The sequence below is a fragment of the Gorilla gorilla genome, chromosome 21 (assembly GCF_029281585.2).
Source record: "Gorilla gorilla gorilla isolate KB3781 chromosome 21, NHGRI_mGorGor1-v2.1_pri, whole genome shotgun sequence".
In the NCBI taxonomy this organism is placed as follows: Eukaryota; Metazoa; Chordata; class Mammalia; order Primates; family Hominidae; genus Gorilla; species Gorilla gorilla.
Window position 1 is genome coordinate 46,994,663 of NC_073245.2, and position 13,012 is coordinate 47,007,674.

The 13,012-nt window shown below is 40.5% G+C and overlaps 1 protein-coding gene across 8 annotated transcripts in view; it reads right to left on the reverse strand.

The window, feature by feature from the left end:
* NCOA6 (nuclear receptor coactivator 6) overlaps positions 1-13,012 on the reverse strand; it is a 110,183-nt gene that overhangs the window by 70,329 nt on the left and 26,842 nt on the right. For 7 of the 8 annotated variants that reach the window (XR_008674627.2, XM_063702113.1, XM_063702112.1 and 4 more), the window contains one exon: positions 6,937-7,047. The exons of the other annotated variant lie outside the window; for it this stretch is intronic. The gene's annotated coding sequence lies outside the window, so the exon portion shown is untranslated. The remainder of the gene's footprint in view (positions 1-6,936; positions 7,048-13,012) is intronic. 8 annotated transcript variants of the gene reach the window in all.

The window sequence follows — 13,012 nt, forward strand, 5'->3', positions numbered from 1 at the left end:
TTTTACAGATTTTTAATAAACTTTAGAGGTAATTAAACAAAACTAATGAAGATTTTTAGGGCTTAAAAGTTGCTGCTTAGCAGGAAAAATGATGACTGCCTAAAAAACTATAACTATTTAGCAGCTATTCCAAAGTTGGAACAACTGCAAGAAAACAACTTAAAATCTAAGAAACATTTTCCAAAAGAATCTTTAACCAGAAAGGAGACTAACTAAAAAGCCTGGACTTTGATAGTCTCCCTAAACAGGTCGTTGGTCATGACATGAGGACTATTTATCTAGATCTGGAAAATCTTCTACTGGCAGATACACGAATTGTCAGTTTAATAATACTATGGGCATTACACAGTACTTAAAAAAAAAAAAACAGAGAAATTGAAAGTCAGTCTATGAAAAATTGCTGGCTTTCCCTCCAAAAAAAATAATTTTTAAAGAAACTTCTTTGGTTGGTAGGCTATTTATTACTGCCTCAATTTCAGAACTTGTTAATTGGTATATTCAGAGATTTAATTTTTTCCTGGTTCAGTCTTCCTGGTTCAGCTGAGAGTGTATGTGTCCAGGAATTTATCCATTTCTTCTAGATTTTCTAGTTTATGTACATAGAGGTGTTTATAGTATTCTCTGATGGTTGTTTGTATTTCTGTGGGGTCAGTGGTGATAGCCCCCTTATCATTTCTGATTGTGTTTATTTAATTCTTTTTTCTTCTTTATTAGTCCTGCTAGCGGTCTATTATAGCTAGTGATCTATCAATTTTTTTCAAAAAACCAGCTTCTGGATTCACTGATTTTTTGAAGGGTTTTTCACGTCTCTATCTCCTTCAGTTCAGCTCTATTCTTGGTTATTTCTTGATCTTTTGCTAGCTTTGGGGTTTATTTGCTCTTCATTTTCCAGTTCTTTTAGTTGAGATGTTAGGTTGTTAACTTGAGATCTCTCTAGCTTTTTGATGTGGGCATTTAGTGCTATAAATTTCCCACTTAACACTGTTTAACATTGTCCCAGAGATTCTGGTATGTTGTCTCTTTGTTCTCATTAGTTTCAAAGAACTTCTTCATTTCTGCCTTAATTTCATTATTTACCCAAAAGTCATTCACGAGCAGGTTGTTCAATTTCCATATAGTTTTGTGGTTATGAGTGAACTTCTTAATCTTGAGTTCTAATTTGATTGTGCTGTGATCTGAGAGACCGTTATGACTAAATAGGATTCCCTATTTAATAAATGGTGCTGAAAGAACTGGCTAGCCATATGCAAAAAATTGAAACTGGACCCCTTCCTTACACCATGCTTACAAAAATTAACTCAAAATGGATTAAAGACTTAAATGTAAAACCCAAAACTAAAAAACTTCAGAAGAAAATCTAGGCAATACCATTCAGGACATGGGCATGGGCAAAGACTTCATGATAAAAATGCCAAAAGCAATTGCAACAAAAAAATTGACAAGTGGGATCTAATTAAAATAAAGAGCTTCTGCACAGCAAAAGAAACTATCATCGGAGTGAACAGACAACCTACAGAATGGGACAAAATTTTTGCAATCTACCCATCTGACAAAGGTGTAATATCCAGAGCCCACAAGAAACTTAAACAAATTTATGAAAAAAAACAAACAACCCCATTAAAAAGTGGGCTTTCAGGTCTCCCCTGCCTCCAATCTTATTGTCCTCCAATCTGTCTCCAGACAGCAGCCACAGGGATCTTTTTAAAACACAAAATAGGCCAGGTGTGGTGGTTCAGGCCTGTAATCCCAGCACTTTGGGAGGCTGAGGTTGGAGGATCATTTGAGCCCAGGATTTTGAGACCACTCCTGCCAACACAGTAAGACCCCGTCTCTACAAAAAAAGTTTAAAAATTAACCAGGTGTGGTGATGCACACCTGTAGTCCCAGCTACATGGGAGGCTAGGGTGGCAGAACTGCTTGAGCCTGGGAAGTCAAGGCTACAGTGAGCTATGATTGTGCCACTACACTCCAGCCTGGGTAAGAGAGCAAGTTCCCGCTCTTAAAAAAAAAAAATTAAAAGAGATCAATTTTGGAGATGGCTTAATAGGCCTAGGAAACAAGTTATTGAGGAAAAACCTCAAAACAAACTTTGCCATTTACAAATTAACCTGTATTTGATGCAGGACCGGCAAGCCTCCAAAGTGGGGCTTAGCCTTCAAGCGTTCTTGGCTTCACCCAGGAAAGAACTTAAGGGTGAGCCAGGGTAGGGTAGAAGAAAACAGCTCTATTGAAGCTGCAGTGTTACAACTCTGACTGCTCCTGCAGACCAGGACTACCCTATAGGCAGTGTGCTGAGACTGGCAGCTCAGAGCAGTTTTGCAATTATATTTATACCTAATTTTTTTTTTGGAGATGAAGTCTCGCTCTGTCACCTAGGCTGGAGTGCAGTGGTGTGATCTCAGCTCACAGCAACCGCCGCCTTCCAGGTTCAAGCAATTTTCCTGCCTCAGCTTCCCAATTAGCTGAGACTACAGGCAGATGCCACCACGCTTGACTAATTTTTTGTATTTTAGTAGAGATGGAGTTTCACCGTGTTGCCCAGGCTGGTCTCGAACTCCTGAGCTCAAGCAATCCGCCCACCTTGGCCTCCTACTGTACCTGGCCAGCAGTTATATTTATATCTACTTTTATGTATTTCATTTATTTTAATTTTTTTGAGATGGAGTCTAGCTCTGTCTCGCCCAGGCTGGAGTGCAGTGACATATTTTAGTAGAGATGGGATTTCACCGTGTTGCCCAGGCTGGTCTTGAACTCCTGACCTCAGGTGATCCACCCGCCTCGGCCTCCCAAAGTGTTGGGATTACAGGCGTAAGCCATTGTGCCTCGCCTATACCTACTTTTAAGCATGTAGATTAACAGGTGGTTTATGCAGAAATTGCTAGCAGAAGTATGGTAACTTTTGGGTAGTCAGGTCATTGCCATGGAGAGGGATGGTAAGTCCTGGGTGTTGTCATGGTAACGGTAAACTGACATGGCACACTGGTGGATGTGTCTTATGGAAAGCTGCTCCTGCCCCATCCCTGTTTTAGCTAGTCCTCAATTTGGTCTGGTGTTCAAGCCCTGCCTCTGGAGTCGATTTCCACCTCCTACCTCATATTTAGGCTTAACTGAAGGACATGTAGGTTTTAAAGTTGAAGATTAAATAAATAGCCTGTAATTCCAGCACTTTGGGAGGCCGAAGCAGGCGGATCACCTGAGGTCAGGAGTTCAAGACCAGCCTGACCAACATGGAGAAACCCCGTCTCTACTAAAAATACAAAATTAGCCAGGCATGGTGGCACATGCCTGTAATCCCAGCTACTGGTAGGCTAAGGCAGGAGAATCACTTGAACCTGGGAGGCCGAGGTTGCGGTGAACATAGACAGCGCCATTGCATTCCAGCCTGGGTAACAAGAGTGAAACTCTGTCTCAAAAATAAATAAATAAATAAATAAATCTCTTTAGCAGGTTGATGTTTTGCCTTGGTGTGCCAATGAATTGCTAGATTATGTGTCAAGTTCAAAGCATCTGAAAATTTCAAGTTACAACTTACAAAAAAGTATATACTATAGGTTACGTGGGAGCCCGATATTAGGAAATCAACAATTCATCTAAGTGCTGTATAAAGCAGCATCTAGAAAGCTTTATTCAACAAACTTTGAGGGAACTATGGTAGTAGTAATGAGAAAAGTTAAGTAAATAGCAGTGATCAAATGCAATTTCTTCAAGTTTCAATCTATGGAAGTCAACCAATGACAACAATGGTATCTTTCTTACTCATCTAACAAATAATTTACCTTTAGAAAAATATAAGGATAAGGATAAAAAGGTTATTGTAAAGCTCTACAAGGAGGAAATCCAACAGTTTTTCTGATTACTGAGGCATCAAATGCCTGACATTGTATTTACAGGTATCTTGATATTGTGTCACAGGTTTATCAGCAGTTCCCGAAGTTCCTACTCCAACTTTGCATAAAGGCTTACTATGGCTAGGTGTGGTGGTTCACACCTGTAATCCCAGCACTTTGGGAAGCCGAGGTGGGCAGACGGCTTGAGCTCAGGCTTTTGAGACCAGCCTGGGGAACATGGTGAAACCCCATTTCTACAGAAAATACAAATATTAGCTGGGCCTGGTGGTGTGTGCCTATAGTCCCAGCAACTCATGAGGCTGAGGTGAGACAATCCCTTGAGCCTGAGGGGAGTGAGGGGAAGGGTGGAGGTTGTGGTAAGCTGAAATTGTGCTACTGCACTATTGCTGCTCTGAGCAACAGAGTGAGACTCTGTCTCAAAAAAATTAAAAATGACTATAAATACTCGGTAAATGTCAAAGTGTTATAGTCACACACAGCATAACAATAAAATAATATTCTTTACGGCAATTATTCCTGCCTTAAATGGAAGAATATTTACTGAAAAACATTAATGTAAAAACAAAATTTAAGAAAGGCCGGGCGGGCACAGTGGCTCACACCTGTAATCCCAGTACTTTGGGAGGCCAAGGCGGGTGGATCACTTGAGGTCAGGAGTTCGAGACCAGCCTGGCCAACGTGGCAAATCCCATTTCTACTTAAAAAAAAAAAAATTAAATAAATAAATTAAGAATAACTCTAAATTACACATATATTCACAGCAACATTATTCACAATAGCCAAAAACTCAAATGTCCATTAACAGGTGAATGGATAAACGAAGTGTGGTAGATACATATAGATAGAATATTATTTAGATATAATAAGGAATGAAGTGCTGATACATGCTACAATGTAGATAAACCTCAAAAACTATATGCTAAGTAACAGAAGTCAGACATAAAAGGTCATATATTGCATAACTCCATTTATTTATTTTATTATTTATTTATTTATTTATTTTGAGATGGAGTCTCGCTGTGTTGCCCAGGCTGGAATGCAGTGGCGTGACCTCGGCTCACTGTAAGCTCCGCCTCCCAGGTTCATGCCATTCTCCTGCCTCAACCTCCCGAGCAGCTGAGACCACAGGCACCCACCACTAGGCCCAGCTAATTTTTTTGCATTTTTAGTAAAGACGGGGTTTCACCATGTTAGCCAGGATGGTCTCGATCTCCTGAGCTTGTGATGTACCCGCCTCAGCCTCCCAAAGTGCTGGGACCACAGGCGTGAGCCACTGCACCTGGCCTATTATTATTTTTGAGACAGAGTCTGGCTCTGTCACCCAGGCAGGAGTGCAGTGGCGTGATCTTGGCTCACTGCAACCTCTGCCTCCCAGGTTCAAGTGATTCTCCTGCCTCAGCCTTCCAAGTAGCTGGGATTACAGGCACGCACCATCATGCCTGGCTAATTTTGTTTGTTTTTAGGAGAGATGAGGTTTCACCATATTGGCCAGGCTAGTCTCAAACTCCTGACCTCAAGTGATCCACCCGCCTCAGCCTCCCAAAGTGTTGGGATATCAGCCGTGAGCCACCGCACCCGGCCTAATTTGTATGAAATATCTAGAATAGGTAAATTCACAGAGACAGACAGACGGATTAGTGGTTGTGAGCGGGAGGTATAGGGGATGGGGAATGGGACATCTTAATGGTTATGAAGTTTCATTTTGGAGTGACAGACATGTTTTGGAACTAGATAGAAGTGGTGGTTGTAGTACAATGTGAATCTACTAAATGCCACTGAACTGTTCACTTTAAAATGGCTAATTTATGTTACGTGCATTTCAACCTGATGCATTTTTAACAACTCAGAACTCAGCCCACTCCATACAGAAAGTAGCACATTTAATTTCTTCTCGAAACATGCTTTTAGAAAAGTATTTTCCCTAGATAATTTTTCTTGTATCTTTTTACTGCTTTAAAATGTCAATTGTGCACCCATCATGAGTATTCTCTAAGTAGGGAGCAGCAGTCTTTGTCAGAAAGATAAAGATTTACATAGAAGAGTAGCTGCTTGTGGCAACAGCTCTACAGTGCTTGCTTCCTTCTTTGTTCCTAATAGCACTCCTTCTTTCCTCCTAGGATCTGGGAGTGAAGGACTGGTCGTACCTCAATGCACTGCTCACCCTGGCAGAAATGACGGCCTTCTGCTCCTGGCACAAAGCTCTTAAGTCTCAGAATGAAAGAAAAAAAAAAAACTTTCTAGATACAAAAACTACTTCTCAGTAACTTGCAAATGTCAGCGTCTTTAAGGAAAACCAGCAATAAACTCTTAAATTACATTTAATGTAAACAATGACTGCTTGCCAGAGTAGTCACTTCAACAAACTGAGATAAAAATCTAAGGATGTTAGGGCACCAAGGCACATACCCAAACCCCTGTCATAATACTGTACATGAAGGAAATTCTCAAAAGAAGAAGGACAGAGAGCAGGGAGATGATGCCAAAAATGTTCTAGTATTAGCAACTTCTCATGTGGGCTTATGAAGCACTTCTGAAGAGTCCCCTGTGCCAATTTAAACCCATTATGACATAGCTCCCAGCGGGGGACTGCCAGGATCTGTTATTGGAGTGCTATACAAAAGCTAGGAGGGAGGGAAACAGAAATTTCAAGATAAAAACAGTCTAATTTTTGCTGGGCTTTAGCTCACTTCAGATCTAAATACAGCATCAAACTAGAGTTATGTTGAGTTTGCAACTTTCAACATATATTTCTATTTTTAATCAAAGGTATTTATTTGAAGTACAATATCCTATTATCATTTTAATCAACATAAATTCTAAAAATAAGTATTGTTTACTGGTCTTTCATTGTCTTCTACAGTGAAACCTAAGATTATCACTTATAAAAAAGATGAGAAACTACATAGTTTGTAGTAAAAACCCCATTTAAAAACAGAAGAATGGCATCTGTGTTTTATTAAATGTCTCCAAGAATAATAAATGCATTCTAGACAGTTTTTCCAAAAAGAGAGACAGTATCAGAAAAAAAAAACAAAAGAATAAGCAGTAAGTTGGCTTTATTAACTCTCTCACATAAGGTTTCACTCACCAAAATCTCTTTCTTAATTTTTATCATTTATCCAGGTCATCTTCTAAGTCCAAAGAAGCTGGCATTTTTAGGGCTTGGATTTCAAGGTAGCCCAGCAGCCAAATCAAAATTCTAAAAACAAACAACAACAACAACAACAACAACACCAACAAAAAGAGAGAGAGAGAAATAAAATAAAGCCACAGTATTATATAGAAATTAAAGACATAACCTATCTTTTCAACAAAAGTCAATGTAAATGTCACAAGTTATCAAGTCAGCATTGGCATCTTTAGAGAATGTTAAAATAGGGTTTTCATTAAGTCTACAAAGATTATCTTTTTTGATTTTTTTTTTTTTTTTTTTTGAGACAGGGTCTCACTCTGTCACCCAGGCTGGAGTGCAGTAACAGATCATAGCTCACTGCAGCTCAACCTCCTAGGCTCAAGCAATCCTCCCACCTCAGGCTCCCAAGTAGCTGGGACCACAGGCGCATGCCACCACATCTGGATAATTTTTTTGTATTTTTTTTGGTAGAGACGGGGTTTCACCATGTTGCCCAGGCTAGTCTCGAACTTCTGGGCTCAAGCGATCCACCCGCCTCAGCCTCCCAAAGTGCTGAGATTACAAGCATGAGCCACTGCCCCCAGCCTTTTTTGAGATTTTAGGCCACTCATCAGCAAGCATTCAAAGATTGTAGAAGCAAAACTCACAGACTTATACAAGCTTCACTTAAGAATCATAAAACTGTCACTTTAAGCCTTAGAGCCCTCTCTATACCTTCATTCTTAATTCTGTCAAGATTAATTAACATCAGGTCACACTATCTGCATATGCTTAGAGCCCAAAACAAAATATTTTGTACACATACAAAATACAAGACCTGCTTTTCTAACAGGATTTCAAATTTAGCTTTTTAAACTTCACAAAGTTTTAGGTATAAGTTTTTTTCCTATTTTATCCATAATATCTATACATTATATTTTTCATTAAATTTTCAGTTTAAATCTTGAAATATTATTTACTGTAGATATAAAACTTATGCATGGAACTTGCATGGTGGTGCATGCCGGTGGTCCCAGCTATTCAGGTGACTAAAGCAGGAGGATCACTTGAGGTCAAGAGTTTGAGGTTACAGTGAGCTATGATCATGCCACTGCAATCCAGTCTGGGCAAGAAAGCTAGATCCTGTCTCTAAAAAAAAATAATAATAAAGCCATAAGAGAAAAGATTGATAAGTTCAAATGCAAAAAAAAAAAATCAATTCTGCAAAGCAAAAAACATTGTAAGTCAAAAAAACAACAAACTAAGAAAAAAATACTTGCAATCGTATCAGTGATAAAAGAACAAATCTCCCTATATAGAATGATATAGAAAAAAATATGCATAGGTATGTGTATGTATATGTGCTTATACAGACACATAAAACAAAAAGATCAATTTGGACAAATGTATAAAAATGGACAGAGAATATGATCAGAAAATTCACAGAAAAAGAAATACAAACAAACATTCAACATATGAGAAGATGTTTACCCTCACACAAAAGAAGCAAAAAACAATTTGTCACTCATCAGATTAGCAAAACTCCAAAAATTTGATAATTTACTGTTCCCAGCAAGGTTATGGTGAAACAGGCACTCTTATTCATTGCTGGCGGTAGTGCAAATTGGTACACCAGCAATTAGGTAATGTCTTTCAAAATCACAATTACAAGCTGGGTGTGCTGGCACACACCTGTAATCCTGGGTACTTGAGAGGCTAAGACAGGAGGACTACTTGAGGCCAGGAGTTCAAGGCTGTGGTGAGCTATAATAGCATCTGTAAATAGCCACTGCACTCAAGTCTGGGCAACACAGTGAAACTTCATCTCTTAAAAAATATTACAATTGCATAAACTATTAACCTAGCAATTCCACTTCTGGATAGCAATCCTACAGAAACACTTATCATCATATAAGATGACATATGTATAGTGTTATGCACTACAGCACTGCTTGTAATAGAAAAGTTAGGGAATTACCCAGATGTCCATCAATGGGACTGATTTAAATTATAGAACATCCATAAAAATGAAATGCAAAAAAAAAGAAACACAGCAAGAAGGAAAATGCTGTCTGTGTACTGACACAAAAAGATCTCCAAGATATATTTTTGAGAGAAAAAAAACAGAGCAAACCATTCAGTACCTTGTGCTACTTTTTTTGGGGAAAGGGGAGAAAAAATATTTTATACATGCTAGTGCTAAAATACTCTAGAAAGAAATATGAGACCAATAAAAATGGTTATCTTACAACGTGAATTTAAAAAATGATGTTATACCAGAGGGAAGGAAGCACTCATACTAATGAGGAGTGTGTTACAAGAACACAGGAGCCAGTTTTAAGGGTTTTCCACTGGGCAAATTTGGGACAATTTGAGTACCAAAAGAGAATAATGACTAAAATTGATATAATGAATAAGAATCCATGAATCTCCGGCAATAACTCAGAGAGTGAAAAAACTTTTAAAAAACACTTCTTCCCATCATTGGAGGTAACTATGACATTAATGACTTATTCTGAAGATTGATAATTAAAGAGAAAGAAATAAGCAATTTACAGCCTTTTTAGAAGGGTTCATCCTCGGTAGAGCGGCAAAGCTCTCTTACAGAAGACTACCAGTTAATAAATGTAGAAGCAAAGAAAGAATTTCAAAATCACCATTTCACAACCCCAAATGAAATAAATGATTCAGGCAAGGATGATCACAGGTTGCTAAAAATCATTTTTGCATGATCGAAAATTGTTGGAAAACAGGTTACCACAGTGCCAAAGGATCATTCCAGAGATTACTTCCGAATTGCAAAGGGGAAAAACTGAGTACCATTATAATGGGAAGATGTGACAGTCACCAGCTTAACCTAGTGATCAAACTCAGCAACAATCAGAGTGAGACTCTTCATTTATGCCTCTTGATGTGATGTAACGTTAAGTACCCAGCCTAAGTTATGATGTATTATTACCAAAAGTGCCTAACCTAGGTCTAAACAAGTCTTCAACGTAATTTCTCCTTCATAGGAATTCAAGAGATAGAGCAACAAGAAAAATCACAAGAAAACGTAATCTGACAGAACTAGAATATGGAACTTGCTACAATAAAACTGGTCTGGTCTCTTCAAAAAGCCAAAATCTTGGGGGAAAAAATAGGGGAAGGATAGAGTTCTAGATTAAAAGAGACTGAAAGTCACAACAACCAACTGCAATGCAGAAATGTTACTCAGATCTGGTTTGAAGAAAACAGTTATAAAATAATTTTTTAGGCAGCTGGGGGAAACTGAATGTGAACTGAGTAGAAGGTATTAGGACATTACTTTTAATTTTCTTGGGTGTGGTAATGTTATTTGTAATTAGGTAGAGAATGTTCTTTATTCTTAGAAGATGCATGCTAAAGCACAGGGTTATAAAGTGTCATTATGTCTGCAGCTTGTTTTCAGATTATTCAACAAAGGTAGATATTACAAATATGGCAAAATGTTAACACTTGTTTAAACTACATGGTGTTCATGGTATTATTGTTTCAACTTTTCTATATGTTTGAATTTTTTTTTTTTTTTTTTTTTTGAGACAGAGTCTTGCTCTGTCACCTAGGCTAGACTGCGGTGGCATGATCACAGCTCACAGCAGCTTCAAACTCCTGGGCTCAAGTAACCTCCCACCTCAGCCCCAGAGTAGCTGGGACTACAGGTGCACAACCACCATGCCCAGCTAATTTTTTGATTATTTGTAGAGATAGGGTCTCCCTATGTTGCCCAGGCTTATCTCAAACTCCTAGGCTCAAGCAATCCTCCTGCCTCGGCCTCCCAAAGTGCTGGGATTATAGGTGTGAGCCACCGCACCCAACCTGAAATTTTTCATATTAAAAAAGTTAGAACCAGGTATAGTGGCTCATGCTTGTAATCCCATCACTCTGGGGGTGCTGAGGAGGGCAGATTGCTTGAGCCCAGGAATTTGAGATCAGCCTGGGCAACATGGTGAAATCCTGCCTCTACAAAAAAATACAAAAAATTAGCTAGGTGTGGTAGTGTGTGCCTGTAGTCCCAGCTACTCAGAAGGCTGAGGTGGGAGAATCACTTGAGCCCGGGAGGCAGAGATTACAGCGAGCTGTGATTGTGCCACTGAGCTCCAGCCTGAGCCTATAAGTTCGAGACCAGCCCGGGCAACACAGTAAGATATTGTTTCAACTAAAAAAAAAAATAAAAAATTGACTGGGTTTTGTAGTCCCAGCTACTCAGGAGACTGAATTGGGAGGATCACTTGAGCTGAGGAGACTGAGGCTGCAGTGTGCCATGATCAGCATTCCAGCATGCCGGAATTCCACTGCTTTCCAGCCTGGGCAAAAAAGCTAGCATCCCGTCTCAAATTTAAAAAAAAAGGGTTGGAAGAAAAAGACCATAAAGAAGGTCCATGGGAGCTGAGGGTGAGATCAAGACTTCTCACTATGTATCTTTTTGAATAATGTTTTTCTTTTGAACCATGTGAATATATTACCTATTGAAAACAAAAGCAGCTATAAATAAAACCTCTTAAACGCTTAGTATCAATATTTCTACTCTTACCCCATCTCAGATACGCAACAACAAAAATGTCTCCTACTTTTTATCTCCTTTTTTGAAGGGGGAATCCTCTGGCTACATTTCCCTATGAGTCATTTGACTCATGATAAGAACCTGGACCATCAGCCAGCACGGCCAAGGAGTAATTGTGCCACCTCTTCCCAAAACCCAGGCAGCACAGCTCACAGCTCCGGGAAAGACTGCTTCCCTCTGCTTGAGGAGAGGAGAGGGAAGAGTAAAAGAGGATTTTGTCTTGCAACTTGGATACCAGCTCAGCCACCATAGGAGAGGGCAGAGTCCTGAAGTCCCCATTCTAGACCCTAGCTCCTGGATGACATTTCCAGACATACCCTGGGCCAGAAGGGAACCCACTGCCTTGAAAGGAAGGACTCAGCCCTGGCAGCATTCACCACCTGCTGACTAAGACCCATGAGGCCCCAAATAATCAGCACTGGTAGCCAGGTGGTATTTGCCGTGGGGCCATGAGTGAGACTGAGACATGCTGTCTTCAAGTATGACCCAGCACATTCCCAGCTGTGGTGGCTACAGGGAGAGACTCCTTCTGCTTGAGAAAAGAAAGAGGAGTAAAGGGGCCGGGTATGGTGGTTCATGCCTATAATCCCAGCACTTTGGGAGGCCGAGGTGGGTAGATCACCTGAGGTCAGGAGTCCGAGACCAGCCTGGCCAACATGGTAAAACCCCATCTCTACTAAAAATGCAAAAATTAGCTGGGCGTGGTGGTGCATGCCTGTAGTCCCAGCCACTCGGGAGGCTGAGACAGAAGAACTGCTTGAACCTGAACCTGGGAGGCAGCAGCTGCAGTGAGCCAAGATTACACCATTGTACTCCAACCTGGGAGACAGAGCTTCCAGCTTAGGTACCAGAGACACTAAGCTACAAGACAAAGTTCCCTTTACTATTTGGGCTATGTAGAGCACTAAGCAGGCTCTTGGGGTCCCCAATTCCAGGCCTTGGTTCTTGGATGGCATTTTCATTTTTTTCTTTTGTTTCCTCTGACTGTGTATTTTCAAAGAGGCTCTGGGCCTGCCCTGGGCCAGACAAGAGCCCACTGTCCTGAAGGGAGAGTCCTAGGCCTGGCAGCATTCATCACAACCTAACTCAAGAGCCTCCGGGCCTTGAGTGAACACTGGCAGTAGCCAGGTGGTGCTTGCCACAGGTCTGGGGTGGTGGCGGCCGTAGGGAAAGATGCCTCTGTTTGCAGAAAGAGGACGAAAAAACGGGAAGGACTTTGTCTTGTTACTTGGGTGCCAGCTCAGCTGCAGCAGAACAAAGCACTAGATAGATTCCTAAGGCTTCTGACTTCAGGCCCTGGCTTCCAAACATCTCTGGACCCGCCCAGGGCTGGAGAGAACTTGCCGCCCTGAAGGGAAGGACACAGCATGGCTGGCTTTGCCACTTGCTGACTGTAAAGCCCTAGGGCCTTGAGTGAAGAACACAGGTGGTAGCCAGGTGGTAGTTACTACAGGCCTTGGGTGAGAGACC